Source organism: Epinephelus moara, chromosome 4 (assembly GCF_006386435.1).
Source record: "Epinephelus moara isolate mb chromosome 4, YSFRI_EMoa_1.0, whole genome shotgun sequence".
NCBI lineage: Eukaryota > Metazoa > Chordata > Actinopteri > Perciformes > Serranidae > Epinephelus > Epinephelus moara.
This window is the reverse complement of record NC_065509.1, coordinates 44,755,008-44,770,931: the sequence shown is the minus strand read 5'-3', so window position 1 is coordinate 44,770,931 and position 15,924 is coordinate 44,755,008.

Genomic DNA, 15,924 nt, shown 5'->3' with positions numbered 1-15,924 from the left:
CTCAGTGTACAGAGACATACAGCTCAGTGTACAGACATACAGCTCAGTGTACAGACTCATACAGCTCAGTGTACAGAGACATACAGCTCAGTGTACAGACATACAGCTCAGTGTACAGACTCATACAGCTCAGTGTACAGAGACATACAGCTCAGTATGCTTTGCTTCTGTGGCCGGTCTGATTAAACATCAGCTGCAGCAGGATGCTCTCACTCCCAACAACAAACACTGACTCTTGGTCAGTGGCCGTATCATTCCTTCTAAAACACTGAACAAGTGTAATGAAGGAGAGTCTGGCCTGTTCTCACTCCAACGTATCTTAATGTAACAGTTCATATGATACCTTAAGAATTTGAGCCCTATGAATGACATGGCGTCCGTAACATTGAACCTGGAGAGAGAGTAGCTGCTGCTCTGAACCTGCTGCTGCTCTGAACCTTGTGCTGGGTTTCTATCAAACAAAATCTAAGGAATCCTGCATAGAAGTCAGTTCTTTGTTGCTGATTGGACTAATATAGAACTTACCTAACTCTATACAGCAAAATTGTGGACATTTTTTTAATCTCTTGGAGGTTTTTGCCCATTCTGCTGAGCTTTGGGCCTAGTGGGCCTTGAAGCCTGAAGTCCACATCATGCCACCCAAAGCTTCTAACAACATCAGTGAGGACTATGTGACCATGGCCCAAGTACGTGAATTGCTGGACCAGCAAAAAGATTTCTACAGGACTCTGCTTGAACAACAGGAAAAAAGCTTCAAGACTAGTGTGCAGATCATAGCCGATTCTTCAAACGAGAGGATTGATGATTTGTCCAAGCAAGTTTATGACTTCAAGGTGTGTCTAGAAATGACTCAAAAGGAACTTGATGACTTTAAAGTCTCATGTAAAACCTGGTCCAAGCACTGTAGTGAAACTAAAGCAGATTTGGACACAAATTGCAAAAGTTTGATCTCTGTCTCAGACAAGACAGACTATTTGGACGGCCAGTCAAGACGTCACAATATTGTGGCGGATGGCATTAAAGAGTCTGGGAAAGAAAAGGTGTCTGATTCTGAAGAAAAAATGAGAAAACTATTCAGCGAAAAAATACAACTGGATCATCTGAAAATAGAGTTGGATTGGGCTCATCGGAGTGGGAAGTCAATGTCATCTGAAAAGCCCCGGCCCATTGTGGTGAGATTCCTGCGGCTGAAGGACAAGCTTGCTGTTCTGGCATCTTCATCAATGAGGACTTCCCTGAAGCTGTTAGGCAAAAAAGAAAATAACTTCTTCCAGCAATGAAGGCAGCTCGAGAGAGAGGTGATTTTGCATATTTGAGATACGACAAACTTATCGTTCATCCACCTACTCAACATCCATGACAACAAAGGAAGGCCAATGCTCAGAGTTTGGCTTATTAGTCTCATTTTTTTTTTTTTTAAATTTCATTTTTACACATTTTATGGACTGTAACACATCTGTCTTTGAAAGCCAGACCTTTAATCCCTTTGATCTGCCTGCAGTTGACACTTATAATTTAGATGTTGACCCTGACCAAAATTTCTTTTCATCATTTAATGTTTCAAACTTCTGTAGTTATTATAATGAATCTCAGTTTAATAATTTATGTGCTTCTATACCTTCTGATATTTTGTCTACTTTTCATTTGAATATAAGAAGTCTCTCTAGCAACTATGATAAATTCATTCATTATTTATGTTTACTCAAACATGATTTTTCTGTCATTGCTTTATCAGAAACATGGCTTACAGAAGCATCTAAAGACATTTTAAAAATACCCAAATACAATGCAGTTCACTACACGAGAGAAAATAGATCTGGAGGTGGTGTGTCTCTGTTTATTCATGAAGCATCTGAATTTAAAGTTAGAGAAGATTTCTCTCTCAAGTTAGATGGGGCTGAGGTGGAATCTGTCTTTATAGAGCTCTCTGGTGTCTCTGGTGGAAAGAATATTATTGTTGGTGTTATATATCGCCCTCCCGACTCTGTTGTCAAATATTTCAATGAAAGTTTGTCCAGCTTGCTTGACCTGAAAAACAAAGACAATAAATTCTGCTACATGCTTGACCTGAAAAACAAAGACAATAAATTCTGCTACATTCTAGGAGATTTTAATATAAACCTTTTTAAAAATACATTAAATACCCACACTGGAGATTTTCTTAATATTCTTTACTCCAATTATTTTTTCCCCCTTATTCATAAATCTACACGAGTAAAAGAAAATTCAGCAACTTTGATTGATAATATTTTCACAAATTCATTGAGTGAAGGAATGGAATCTGGTGTCTTGTATTCAGACTTGTCAGATTATTTCCCCATATTCCAGTATTCTTCACTTAAAATGAATAGACCTAAACATATTAAAAAGACAATGCATAAAAGAATTATGAGTAAAGCAAATATTTCTAAATTTAAAGATATGCTTGTCAGTACTTCATGGGATGATCTTTATAAGGTAAATCATGCTGAATATGCATATCAACATTTTATAAAAGTTATCAATTGTTGTTTCAATGAATGTTTTCCAACTGGCAATTCTACTAAGAAGAGCCAAGACTTCAACAAGCCCTGGTTTACAAATTATTTGCTGAAACTCTTAAAGAAAAAGAACAAAATGTACAGAAAATATGTTTCAAGTCCCACTCCTCTTACCCATAGTGTTTATAAATTTTATAGAAATAAATACACTCATTCTATTAGATATGCAAAAAAGAAATATTTCAGTGAAAAATTTAAGAATTGTTCAAATGATATTAAAACCACATGGAAAGTGATAAATCAGCTGTTGCAAAGAGAAAGAACTGCATCAGAACTTCCTTCTGTCTTTCTAGATGGTGTAAATTCTCTCAACAATCCATTTGATATAGCTCAAAAATTTAATGAATTCTTTGTTAATATTGGTTATGAATTAGCTAACAAAATTCCTCCTTGTCATGGTAATCCTTTGGACTTTATTCCAGGAAATTTTCCTAGTTTTTCTTCTTTTAAGCCTCCTGATATCTGAGAAATAAGTGATATAATTGATTAACTAAAAACATCTTCAGCTGGTCATGATAATATTTCTGCATGCCTTGTCAAACAGGTGAAACAGTCAATATTACAACCACTTGTTCACATATTTTCTTTGTCCTTGAAAACAGGCATTGTGCCAGAGGACCTAAAAATTGCTAGAGTTATTCCATTATTCAAAGCAGATGACCCATGTTGTTTTAGTAATTATAGACCAATATCTATCTTGCCATGTTTCTCTAAATTACTAGAAAAAATTATATACAAAAGGATACTTTTTCATTTAGATTCCAATTCAATTATTTATAAACATCAGTATGGTTTTCGAAAAAACCACTCCACTTATATGGCGCTACTTCACCTGATTGACAAGATTACCTCAGCTCTTGACAACAATGAATTCACTTGTAGTATTTTTCTTGATTTTTCAATAGCATTTGATACTGTAAATTATCATATTCTACTTGAAAATAGCATTTGATACTGTAAATTATCATATTCTACTTGAAAAGTTGTACAAATATGGTTTTCATGACAGTGCATACAAATGGTTAGAAAATTATGTTTCCGATAGGAAACAGTTTGTTTGTTTTAAGGGTTGTTATTCGAGCAAAGCCAGATTACTCTGTGATGTCCCACAAGGCTCCATTCTTGGACCATTATTATTTCTTATTTATATTAATGATTTGTTTAATGTTTCAAATATCCTTTCTCCAATAATGTTTGCAGATGACACGACGTTGGTTCTCAAACTTCAACTCACTGATTAAAAATGCAAATGCTGGTTTAACTGCCTGCACCACATGGTTTAGATTAAATAAATTATCTTTGAATATAAAAAAATCTAACTTTATCATTTTCAGTTTTAAAAAATCATACTCAGAGGATTTATCTAAAATTTTAATAGAGTCTGTTGAGATGCCTCAGGTGTCAAATCCAAAATTCCTGGGAATTATTGTTGAAGAGAGTCTAAGTTGGAGAGATCAGATTGATTGTGTTAACAGAAAGATAAACAAATCTATTGGTATTATAAGGAGGATCAGTCATCTTGTCACTACAAACTGTCTCTTTACTCTTTATTATAGTTTAATTTATCCTTATCTCTCATATTGTAATATCGTTTGGGCAAGCACATTTCCTACTACTCTTCAGAAACGCTTTGTTAGGATCATTACCCGATCAGAGTCTTACATTTCATCTGCCCCTTTATTTCAGAAACTCCAGATTCTAAGTATTTATGATATTCAAATATGTGTTTTTCTTTACAAAATACTCTCAAATGAAGGAAATATTCCAGAAGAGTTCAAGACTTACTTCAAAGAAAATTCAAAGGTTCATTCTTACTCAACGCGTCAATCTGCAAATCTTCATCCCCCTAAACTCCTGACCAGCAAAGGTCAGTTTTCAATCAGATTCAGAGGTACTAAGTTATGGAACAGCTTTTCCCATTTAGCAAAAAAATGCTCCTCTGTGAAATGTTTTAAAAGATGTTTAAAAGATCATTTAACTGCTGTCTTGTAATGTATTGTCTATGTATGTGATTGTCTTGATGTTCATTGACAAAGATCCTAACTATCATTATTATCTTTATTATTATTATTGCCCATAAGTTGCCAATAGTCATGCTCGCGCACACATGCGCACACACACTCACTCAATTACACTCTGTTTTTAGTTTCGTATTATTGTTGTTAGTCACTATTAATTCTTACTAATTTTTCATGTTTTGATGTTTTGTGTTTCTGTTGTAATTTTATTATAAGGTGGAGGCTTCTAATAAGCCCACCGTGGTTTTTTGCCTCTCCCTGCACCGTCTTGTCATCATTTGTTATGTTTCATGTGTATTTTTTAATTGTGCAAAATAAAGAACCTAAAGAACATACAGTTAGGTGATTATTGTAAAGTTACAGAGGTTAGCTTTAAGAACAGAAACATGGTGAGGACGAACCTTAACATGACTCACAGTTCACACAGATCTGAACATGTGACTCCAGGAGAGTCCCATCCACCACCCTGACCTGCCTCTTTACAAACGGTCAGGACTACTTCCTGTTTGTTGCCGTCACCTCATTGGTCACAGTTAGAACAGAGAACAGTAACAAAACATAATCAAACCAACACTTATTGTTGGAGCAAATAGAACAGAACACACACAATAATCCCTACAAGTAATCTCTTTTAAAAGACAGTAACTGTATTCAGATTACCACCAATTTAAACTGTAACAGAACAGTGACTCATTATTTTTTAGTTATGTAACTGTGTGTGTGTGTGTGTGTGTGTGTGTTCTGCAGCTCGGTGACAGTCAGGTCAATGTGGAGACTTTAATTCACGTCCAGACACATGTTAGTGACTGTTAGAGGATCAATATGTTTAAACTGTGGAGTCAGTGACCCTCTGACATCAGCAGACACACACGAAGATCTCAGTGTCCTCGTCACTGTGTCAACTCCTCCTCAGTACCTTTAATAAAAGGCTGTTGTGATGTCATCGAGCATATCTGCCTGTCAGAGATACTCGACTGTGAGCTGTGTGTCGTCTCTTCACTGCAGGAACACAGCAGTTAGCTAACACATTTTATTAGCTACCTGGAGCTTCCTGCCACCAACAAACATGCAGGTGAGTATTTCTTTTCTATCAGCTGAGCAGAGTGAACTGAAAGTGACCTGCAGCCTCTGTGTGAAGCAGACGAGCTGCTAATGACGAAGGACAGGACGAAGGAGATAACCACACTTCTAATTAAGGACAATGACCCTCTGCAGATGGCTGCTGATATCTTTCACTGTACTTTGTTCTGAAGCATGTTCTCAATCAGGGACACAAATTAAAACAGTCTGAGGGCCAGAGTCTCCTTCAGAGTTCACCACACGGCTGTGAAATTAAAAATGAGGGACCACTCCTCACAGCTCACTCTTCACCAGCTACAACCTCTGTTCAACATCTGCATTGTTTCTATGAGACTGTGGGTCTTTTTACATTTGACATTAACACCACCTGCTGCAGTCTGATCAGGAAATGCTGCAATGTTTCATTAAAAAACAATCACTTGTCATCGCACTGTCTCTGCTGGAAACAGCCAGAGGTGGCTGAAATACATCCACACCTGGGGCTGTATTCACAAAGCTTCCTTGTGCTAAGAGTTGCTCCTACTGACGTCATTCTAAGAAAAAACGTTTTCTTAGAATTTCCCCTTAAAGTTAAGACTAGGTCCTTGTAAAGATAAAAGTTATTCACAGAGCATCTTCGCACTTAAAGAGCAAACTGTGGTGACAAACTGTTGGGAGCAGGAGGAGGACTTTTAAGAGGCTTAAGAGTTTCCTAAGCAGAGGATAAAATGGCAGAAATATAAGGAAGACGGAGAAATCCTCTCCAAACGCTGGATGACAGCGAGCTAATGATGCGCTACAGATTAGATCGTGCAGGTATAATGTTTGTGGTCGATCTTGTTAGAGATGCGCTCACACCCCCGCTGAGCACAGCAACGCTATAAAGCCAGAAATGAAAGTGATCACAATGCTACGATATTTGGCAACTGGAAAAATGTAACAGTGCAGCAGTGATGACTTGGTCTGTCTCAGCCTTCCATCAGCAGAGTGATCACACATTTCATTTCATTTCTTTTCCACTGGATGTCCACACCTTGGTGGAGACTCACAAAAGGACATTTCTGGACATTTCCTGTTAAACTCGTCCCAAACACTCAGTGACACAAGACGAACTAATGAACCTGTAAATATCCGTCAGACAGAGTGAGACTTTCCCTCTTTGAATATTTGATTTTATGTAATTATGAGTGAAAACAGACCTGATAATCTTTGAAACCAACCATAAGACCTCCTTCACACGAGGACTGACTTCCACACACACACACACACACACACACACACAGACACACACACACACGCACACATTTGATCTTTGACAGTAAACAGTAATCACTCGTTGATGCTGCAATCACTTTGAGAGAAGGACTGTAACTGTGGAGGTGTGAGAAGAGCTGAAACCTGCCCACAGATATTTACTCCAACACTCTGACACTCTGACACACACACATTATAATATTTACTGACACACACACATTATAATATTTACTGACAGACACACATTGTAATATTTACTAAAACACTCCGACACACACACTCAGATATCAGAGGTGGAAGGTTTCCCTGGGGGTTTCACTGTGTCTCACGTCAGCTGCACATTTTTAGTATGAGCAGGATCAGTGTGACTCAGTGCGTCATTAAAACCATTCACAGGGGACTAACGTGTTACATCATCAGTTTGGCACGAGCAGCGTTCTCCCTCTCTCCTCACCTTCATCTCTTCACCCCCCCCTTTAATATTTCTCCTCCTCCCTCCTCTCCATCCTCTCTTCTTTACCCGTCACTTCCAATCTCTTTTGTTTCTTACTTTCATTTCACCCGATTTACCTTCCTCCTCTCCTTCGCTCTCTGGGGACTGATTTTCAGGAATATTCTTCTGTGACTCACTAAAACTATTTACATAGAATGAAATAAAACTTGAGCTGCTGATACCACAGCATCTCAGCATAATCTCTGTCTCATCTCAGCCTCATCTCAGCCCCATGTCTGTCTCATCTCAGCCTCATGTCTGTCTCATCTCAGCCTCATCTCAGCCCCATGTCTGTCTCAACTTAGCCTCATGTCTGTCTCATCTCAGCCTCATCTCAGCCTCATCTCAGCCCCATGTCTGTCTCATCTCAGCCTCATGTCTGTCTCATCTCAGCCTCATCTCAGCCCCATGTCTGTCTCATCTTAGCCCCATGTCTGTCTCATCTTAGCCCCATGTCTGTCTCATCTTAGCCTCATCTCAGCCTCATCTCAGTCTAATCTATGTCTCATCTCAGCCTCATGTCTGTCTCATCTCAGCCCCATCTTGGTCTCATGTCAGCCTCATGTCTTTCTCATCTCAGCCTCATCTCTGTCTCATCTCTGTCTCATCTCAGCCTCATCTCAGCCTAATCTATGTCTCATCTCAGCCTCATCTCAGTCTTATCTGTCTCATCTCAGCCTAATCTCAGCTTCATGTCAGCCCCATCTCAGCCTCATGTCTGTCTCATCTCAGCCCCATGTCTGTCTCATCTCAGCCTCATGTCTGTCTCATCTCAGCCCCATGTCTGTCTCATGTCAACCTCATGTATGTCTCATCTCAGCCCCATCTTAGTCACATCTCAGCCTCATGTATGTCTCATCTCAGCCTCATGTCTTTCTCATCTCAGCCTCATCTCAGTCCAATCTCAGTCTAATCTCTGTCTCATCTCAGCCTAATCTCAGCATCATGTCAGCCCCATCTCAGCCTCATCTCTGTCTAATCTCTGTCTCATCTCTGTCTCATCTCAGCCTCATCTCAGTCTAATCTCTGTCTCATCTCAGCCTCATCTCAGTCTTATCTGTCTCATCTCAGCCTAATCTCAGCTTCATGTCAGCCCCATCTCAGCCTCATGTCTGTCTCATCTCAGCCCCATGTCTGTCTCATCTCAGCCTCATGTCTGTCTCATCTCAGCCCCATGTCTGTCTCATGTCAACCTCATGTATGTCTCATCTCAGCCCCATCTTAGTCACATCTCAGCCTCATGTATGTCTCATCTCAGCCTCATGTCTTTCTCATCTCAGCCTCATCTCAGTCCAATCTCAGTCTAATCTCTGTCTCATCTCAGCCTCATCTCTGTCTCATCTCAGCCTCATCTCAGTCTAATCTCTGTCTCATCTCAGCCTCATGTCTGTCACATCTCAGCCTCATCTCAGCCCCATGTCTGTCTCATCTTAGCACCATGTCTGTCTCATCTTAGCCTCATCTCAGCCTCATCTCAGTCTAATCTCTATCTCATCTCAGCCTTATGTCTGTCTCATCTCAGCCCCATCTTGGTCTCATCTCAGCCTCATCTCAGCCTCATGTCTGTCTCATCTCAGCCCCATGTCTGTCTCATCTCAGCCCCATCTTGGTCTCATGTCAGCCTCATGTCTTTCTCATCTCAGCCTCATCTCTGTCTCATCTCTGTCTCATCTCAGCCTCATCTCAGTCTAAACTCTGTCTCATCTCAGACTCATCTCAGACTCATCTCTGTCTTATCTCAGCCTCATTTCTGTCTCATCTCAGCCTCATGTCAGCCCCATCTCAGCCACATCTCTGTCTCATCTCTGTCTCATCTCAGCCTAATCTCAGCCTCATGTCTGTCTCATCTTAGCCCCATGTCTGTCTCATGTCAGCCTCATCTCAGCCTCATGTCTGTCTCATCTCAGCCTCATGTCAGCCTCATCTCAGCCCCATCTTGGTCTCATGTCAGCCTCATGTCTTTCTCATCTCTGTCTCATCTCTGTCTCATCTCAGCCTCATCTCAGTCTAAACTCTGTCTCATCTCAGACTCATCTCAGCCTCATATCTGTCTCATCTCAGCCCCATCTTGGTCTCATCTCAGCCCCATCTTGGTCTCATCTCAGCCTCATGTCTGTCTCATCTCAGCCCCATCTTGGTCTCATCTCAGCCTCATCTCAGTCTCATCTCAGCCCCATGTCTGTCTCATGTCAGCCTCATCTCAGCCCCATGTCTGTCTCATCTCAGCCTCATGTCTGTCTCATCTCAGCCCCATCTTGGTCTCATGTCAGCCTCATGTCTGTCTCATCTCAGCCCCATGTCTGTCTCATCTCAGCCCCATCTTAGTCTCATGTCAGCCTCATGTCTTTCTCATCTCTGTCTCATCTCAGCCTCATTCTCATGTCAGCCTCATGTCTTTCTCATCTCTGTCTCATCTCAGCCTCATCTCAGTCTAATCTCTGTCTCATCTCAGTCTAATCTCTGTCTAATCTCTGTCTCATCTCAGCCTTATCTCTGTCTCATCTCAGCCTCATCTCAGTCTAATCTCTGTCTCATCTCAGCCTCATGTCAGCCTCATCTCTGTCTCATCTCAGCCTCATCTCTGTTTCATCTCAGCCTCATCTATGTCTCATCTCAGCCTCATCTCAGTCTAATCTCTGTCTCATCTGAGCCTCATCTCAGCTTAATCTCTGTCTCATCTCAGCCTCATCTCAGCTTCATGTCAGCCCCATCTCAGCCCCATCTCAGCCTCATCTTTGTCTCATCTCAGCCCCATGTCAGTCTAATCTCTGTCTCATCTCATCCTCATCTCAGTCTAATATCTGTCTCATCTCAGTCTCATCTCTGTCTCATGTCTGTCTCATCTCAGCCCCATGTCTGTCTCATCTCAGCCTCATGTCTGTCTCATCTCAGACCCATGTCTGTCTCATCTCAACCTCATGTCTGCCTCATCTCAGCCCCATGTCTGTCTCATCTCAGCCTCATGTCTGTCTCATCTCAGACCCATGTCTGTCTCATCTCAACCTCATCTCTATTTCATCTCAGCCTCATCTCAGCCTAATCTATGTCTCATCTCAGTCTAATCTGTCTCATCTCAGCCTAATCTCAGCCTCATGGTCTAATCTGTCTCATCTCAGCCTAATCTCAGCCTCATGTTAGCCCCATCTCAGCCTCATCTCAGTCTAATCTCTGTCTCATCTCAGCCTCATGTCAGCCTCATCTCTGTCTCATCTCAGCCTCATCTTTGTCTCATCTCAGCCCCATGTCAGTCTAATCTCTGTCTCATCTCATCCTCATCTCAGTCTAATATCTCTCATCTCAATCTCATCTCTATCTCATGTCTGTCTCATCTCAGCCCCATGTCTGTCTCATCNCATCTCAGCCTCATCTCAGTTTAATCTCTGTCTCATCTCAGCCTCATCTCAGTCTTATCTGTCTCATCTCAGCCTAATCTCAGCCTCATCTCAACCCCATCTCAGCCTCATCTCAGTTTAATCTCTGTCTCATCTCAGCCTCATCTCAGTCTTATCTGTCTCATCTCAGCCTAATCTCAGCCTCATCTCAACCCCATCTCAGCCTCATCTCAGTTTAATCTCTGTCTCATCTCAGCCTCATCTCAGCTTCATGTCAGCCCCATCTCAGCCTCATCTCTGTCTCATCTCAGCCTCATGTCAGCCTCATCTCTGTTTCATCTCAGCCTCATCTCAGCCTAATCTATGTCTCATCTCAGCCTCATCTCTGTCTCATCTCAGCCTCATCTCAGCCTCATCTCTGTCTCATCTCAGCCTCATCTCAGCCTCATCTCAGTCTAATCTGTCTCATCTCAGCCTCATGTCAGCCCCATCTCAGCCTCATCTCAGTTTAATCTCTGTCTCATCTCAGCCTCATCTCAGCTTCATGTCAGCCCCATCTCAGCCTCATCTCAGCCTCATCTCTGTCTCAGCTCAGGAGTTTAGTGTTGAGTTGAGATTAGAATATATGCAGTTCACATAACCAGAAATTAATACATATAAACGCTTGAAGATCCACTCGTTACTAAAAGTGTGTGTCATATAAAAACTAAAGTGATGGTCAAAGTTGTCACAGTGAAATTTAAGGTGTGTTGATGAATTCACGTCATCAACTCATGCATTGAGTAACATTACAAGTAAACGTTCCACCTCAAAAGTTGTCAGCAGTCGGCCCAGTGAATGAAGTTATTTTTTCTCAGAGAGGCAGCAAAACATCCTTTCATTGCACATTTACTGTCTACTAATAAAACTCTCCATGATATGAACAGTAGGGGTGTCCCCGACTAAAAATTTTCATCGTCAAATCTGATTTGACAGATTTTTCCTTTAGCCGACTAATCGTCTAATCATGTTGTTTTCCCCCTCATTGATTAATGAGCTCATTTGTGTCAGTTTCCGCTCCAGAGAAAAGAGCTAAAACACCCAAATAAACAAATTTAATTCTTCAGTTGGCATAATAAGATAATAATAATAATAATAAAAGTAAAAGGGTTATCATTGTATCTTTATCTTTACTCCTTTCACTTCATCAAGGTATGATGCTCTAGGTGAGCGCAGACACGCTGCAGTCGTTTCTGACTTGTCAGAACTTGCCATTTCATTCACAAATAAACATCCAAAAACATCATCAAAAGGTTTAGAAACAGTTTTCCTTCTTTCTGACTTCAAGTTACTTCAGTAATCAACTCAGGTTCATACAAGTTCATCCACACGGACCGTGCGTCACCGTTCTCAATAGTTTGGCCACGTCGGAAAAAAAAGTAGCCAAATAAAAAATCAGAGTCTATGAAGAAAACAATCAGCGGTGAAGTTAGTTTCAAGACACTTCAGGTAAACGAATAATCCTTCAAAAAAGTTTGATTGAGAGCACATACCTCCTTCAAAATGTTTGTTTATGCACTCCGCCACCGTAAATCATCACCACATGATTCCCGAGCGCGCCACAGCTGCTGCTCACCGCTGCCTCAGGGGATGGGTCAAATGCAGAGAACAAATTTCACACACTCAGGTGTGTGACAATCAGTGGGACTTTAACTTTAAATCACCGTAGGCCTCGATGCTACTCTGAAGGTCCTGCAGCGCACTCACTCACCTCAGTTTATTTGGATCGAGCAACTGGGCGATTTATTCATGCGTAGTAATGATTATGCCTTTAAACGCACGTGTCATTTTCAATTTTTTATTAACAGAAATTAGGCTGATGTTTGTATCAAAATAGGCTATATATCATGAATTACTAGAAAACAAATACATTCTATGTCAAATCAAGATGTTCAGCAGCAGTGAGCACCCCCATATAGTCAGAATGGTGCGGCCTTGTTTCATAACCACATTTTGAGACGATTCGACGGCGAGACTGGCAGTCGAATCAGACTTCTCCGAATCGAATCACCAAATCATTGACTATTCGGGGTCACCCCTAATGAACAGTGTTTACATGAGCCTCAAAACCAGCCACAGCTCAGCCCTGAGCAGACTGACCAATCAGACTGCAGTGTTCACAGCTCCACCTTTTAGCACCAGATCTGTGTGCTAGGTACCCCAACAGAGGGGGGACCAAACATGGGGACGCTAAGGAACGCTTCTGTTGGTACCATCCACAACTTTCACTGTGGAGACAGAAAAAAAGTGCACAGAACTGAATTGAACCAACTGTACTGCTCAGTGGAAACGGGCTTATCTGTCCTGGTGACTGTTTAAGGATCAGAAACTGATCCTGTAGAATCGTTCTCTTCTGCTGACCGTGTAACATACTGTAAGAACCTTATTTTCATTTTACTACACTGACCTCATTCTGTAACGTTTCTCTGTCAGTCCTCCTCCCTTCTTTCTTTCCCTCCATCCCTCCCTCCATCGTTTCTTTCTGTGGGCTCATGAGAAACAGAGAGAGGGATGTAGAAAGTGGAGCAGAGAGGGAGGAAGGGGTGGAGGAGCGATAAATCATCCTCCACCCTCTGAGTTTGGCTTTTTGTTGTTGCTTTCCTCCGTCGTGATGAATCGCCCTCTTTCCAGAAAAGAACGTATAAAAACAAGAAAATGAAAGTAATAAAATAAAGGAATGAAACAGAAGGCCATCTCAGCCTCTCCCTCTTTCTTTATCAGGAAAAAGAAGGAGAAGAAGAAAGCGGTCGTTGGGGCGGGACGGCGGTCTGTCTGAGGGATGATGGGATGGAGGGAGGGAGAGAACAGAGAGACGTTTTCTGCTCTTCCTGGGAGTTTATGAGCCGTGAAGAGTTTTCAGGGAAGCTGAAAATATTGCTGCAGTCGTTCATCACACACTTTCAAGGATCCTCAAGTCTCCCCTCTTTCATTTTCATCTCTTGCCCTCCTTTTATAATATCCTCCTCCTCTTCTGTATCCTCTGATATCACTGCTCTGTTTCAGCTATCACACCAACCTGTCTCATTTAGTTAACACGTCTGTAATTACTGCTGATGTGAACGTGTACCACACCTGCAAAATACAATAAATACAAAAGTACTTGACCGTGTTTGTATCAAAGGTGAAAAAAAAACACCTCCAGAGTTTAGTCACAACATCATAAAAATCCAAATCTGTCAAAAGTTTTTTGTTACTGTCATAATTTGTACATTAATAATAAGATGTACTTAAACTGAAATATATTTATTTAAGTTATTGGGGACTGTCTGTGCTTTAAACAGTGCTGTCAGTGTTAACATGTTAATTGTGATGTGATTAAGGTTCAAACAGAACTGCTGCTATTTTGTCTCTTCAACTGTGCGTCTGTTCCCAGTACGCTCATTTCATAATCCATCTACATGGATGGTGTGAGAGACGCCTGCAGAGCTGCAGACACTGTTCAAAACCAACTGACTACTAAACTGGTTGTTTCAGTAACTCATCACTGTTTCTCCAGCAGCTTTTGGCTTTAACAGCTTTAACACGTGAGGGTTTTTACAGCTGAATAGAGCCATGAAAGTCAGTTGTTTTTTACTGAGATGTCTATGTGTTTCCAGCCGGGCTAGTGACACCTATCCCCGCAGGAAACACAGGACCACATGTTAACCACAGTGCTGTTGAAACATAATGTTTCCTCTACATAATAATGTACACATGTCTCTGCGTCCACCTGAGAAAACTGGAGTCAGCTGATTGTCCTGAGGGAAATTGTCCTCCAGCCAAAGGTAAAATATTTATTATTGAACATGTTTAAGCCCTTAAATCTCCGTCATTATCCCAAACAGGAAGAACTGCTGGGTTAATGTGATTAGATCGGTGAGGCTCTGCTCTCCATCAGGCCGCCTGCTTTTAACTGAAAGTCGAGATTACGAGCTTCTTGATGACATCAAATACGCCATGCTCGCTAACAGGATAATGGAGATAATAGGAGGCTTAAGGCTCCCCAATTTTAAATGGTAATGTGACACAGTGCTGGGAACAAAACAGCACTTCAGGTGGAAATGTGTCAGCGAACAGAGAAGTGCCTCCAGCTCAGATATCAAACCTCAGCCAAGAGATGAAGGAGGAGACCTCTGTGATGATGATGATGATGATGAGTGGGAATACACAGAGAAAGAGCCTTCCTCTTCTTCAGCTGGGAAAACTTGAAGGAGTTCAGTCTGAGTTCACAGTGTTAATCCAATCAGAGAAAGGCAGGATTTAAAACCCAAACGCACTCGAGGTGATAATTAGTCTCCTAAATGACGCTGAGTTCAGACTGCAGGCTGCTGATCTGAAGCATTTTACCACCACCACCGAGAATACCACTACGGTTTATCCTCTGTTCTTCTTCTTCTTTTTCAGTGACGTCTCAACAGCTGATTTAGTTTGAAATCTGTCTTTGGGTCCAAATGGACTGCGAAACGTTGGCCAGTGTTTCACTGATCCTACTGTTATCTGACTGAGACTCTTGGTTTGTGAGTTTTTGTTCACAACTAGAGAGATGATGTCACTAAATCACATTCTTAACAAAATGTCTCAAACTATCTGACTTCCTGTGGAGTTTAGCAGGTGGGGAATTTTTCCTGGATGGTTTTCTACCAGAGAGGAATCTCTTGGCGAAGGTTTGGGATAAAGTCGTGGTCTAAGTTTGAATGAAAAGATTTCTTTCTTGGAGAAAAACTACAACGAAAACTTCTCCCATGTGTGTTCAGGTCATGGCACAAGAGACTTTAAAAAAAAAAAAATGAAGAAATTTAGTAGAGGGTGCAACTGAGCCATTTTGACACAGCCATGTACAAAAGGCAGAAAACAGTCACGAGGAGAAAATGTTGGCAGCAGTGTATCAGTGTTTATGAAGTGACGTAGTATCTGAGCTGACTGTGTCATCAGGAGGTGGAGGGGATGGTGGATGGAGAGACACCTGGGGGGTGTTCCAGAAAGCGGGCTTAGTGAAAACTCTGAGTATGTTATCCCTGAAATGAGGGAAACTCTGAGGGCCGAATTCACAAAAGGATTGCGTGGCTTTTGCGGCCGCTAAACCGGTAAAAATGGAGCAAACAGATAGCGTCTAATTCACAAAGCACGCGCAGAGGGTGAAATGCTCCACTAACTGCGCTGCCAAGCAGATTGTGTCTCGGTGCTCCGGTGTTATTTGCACGTATTTAAAT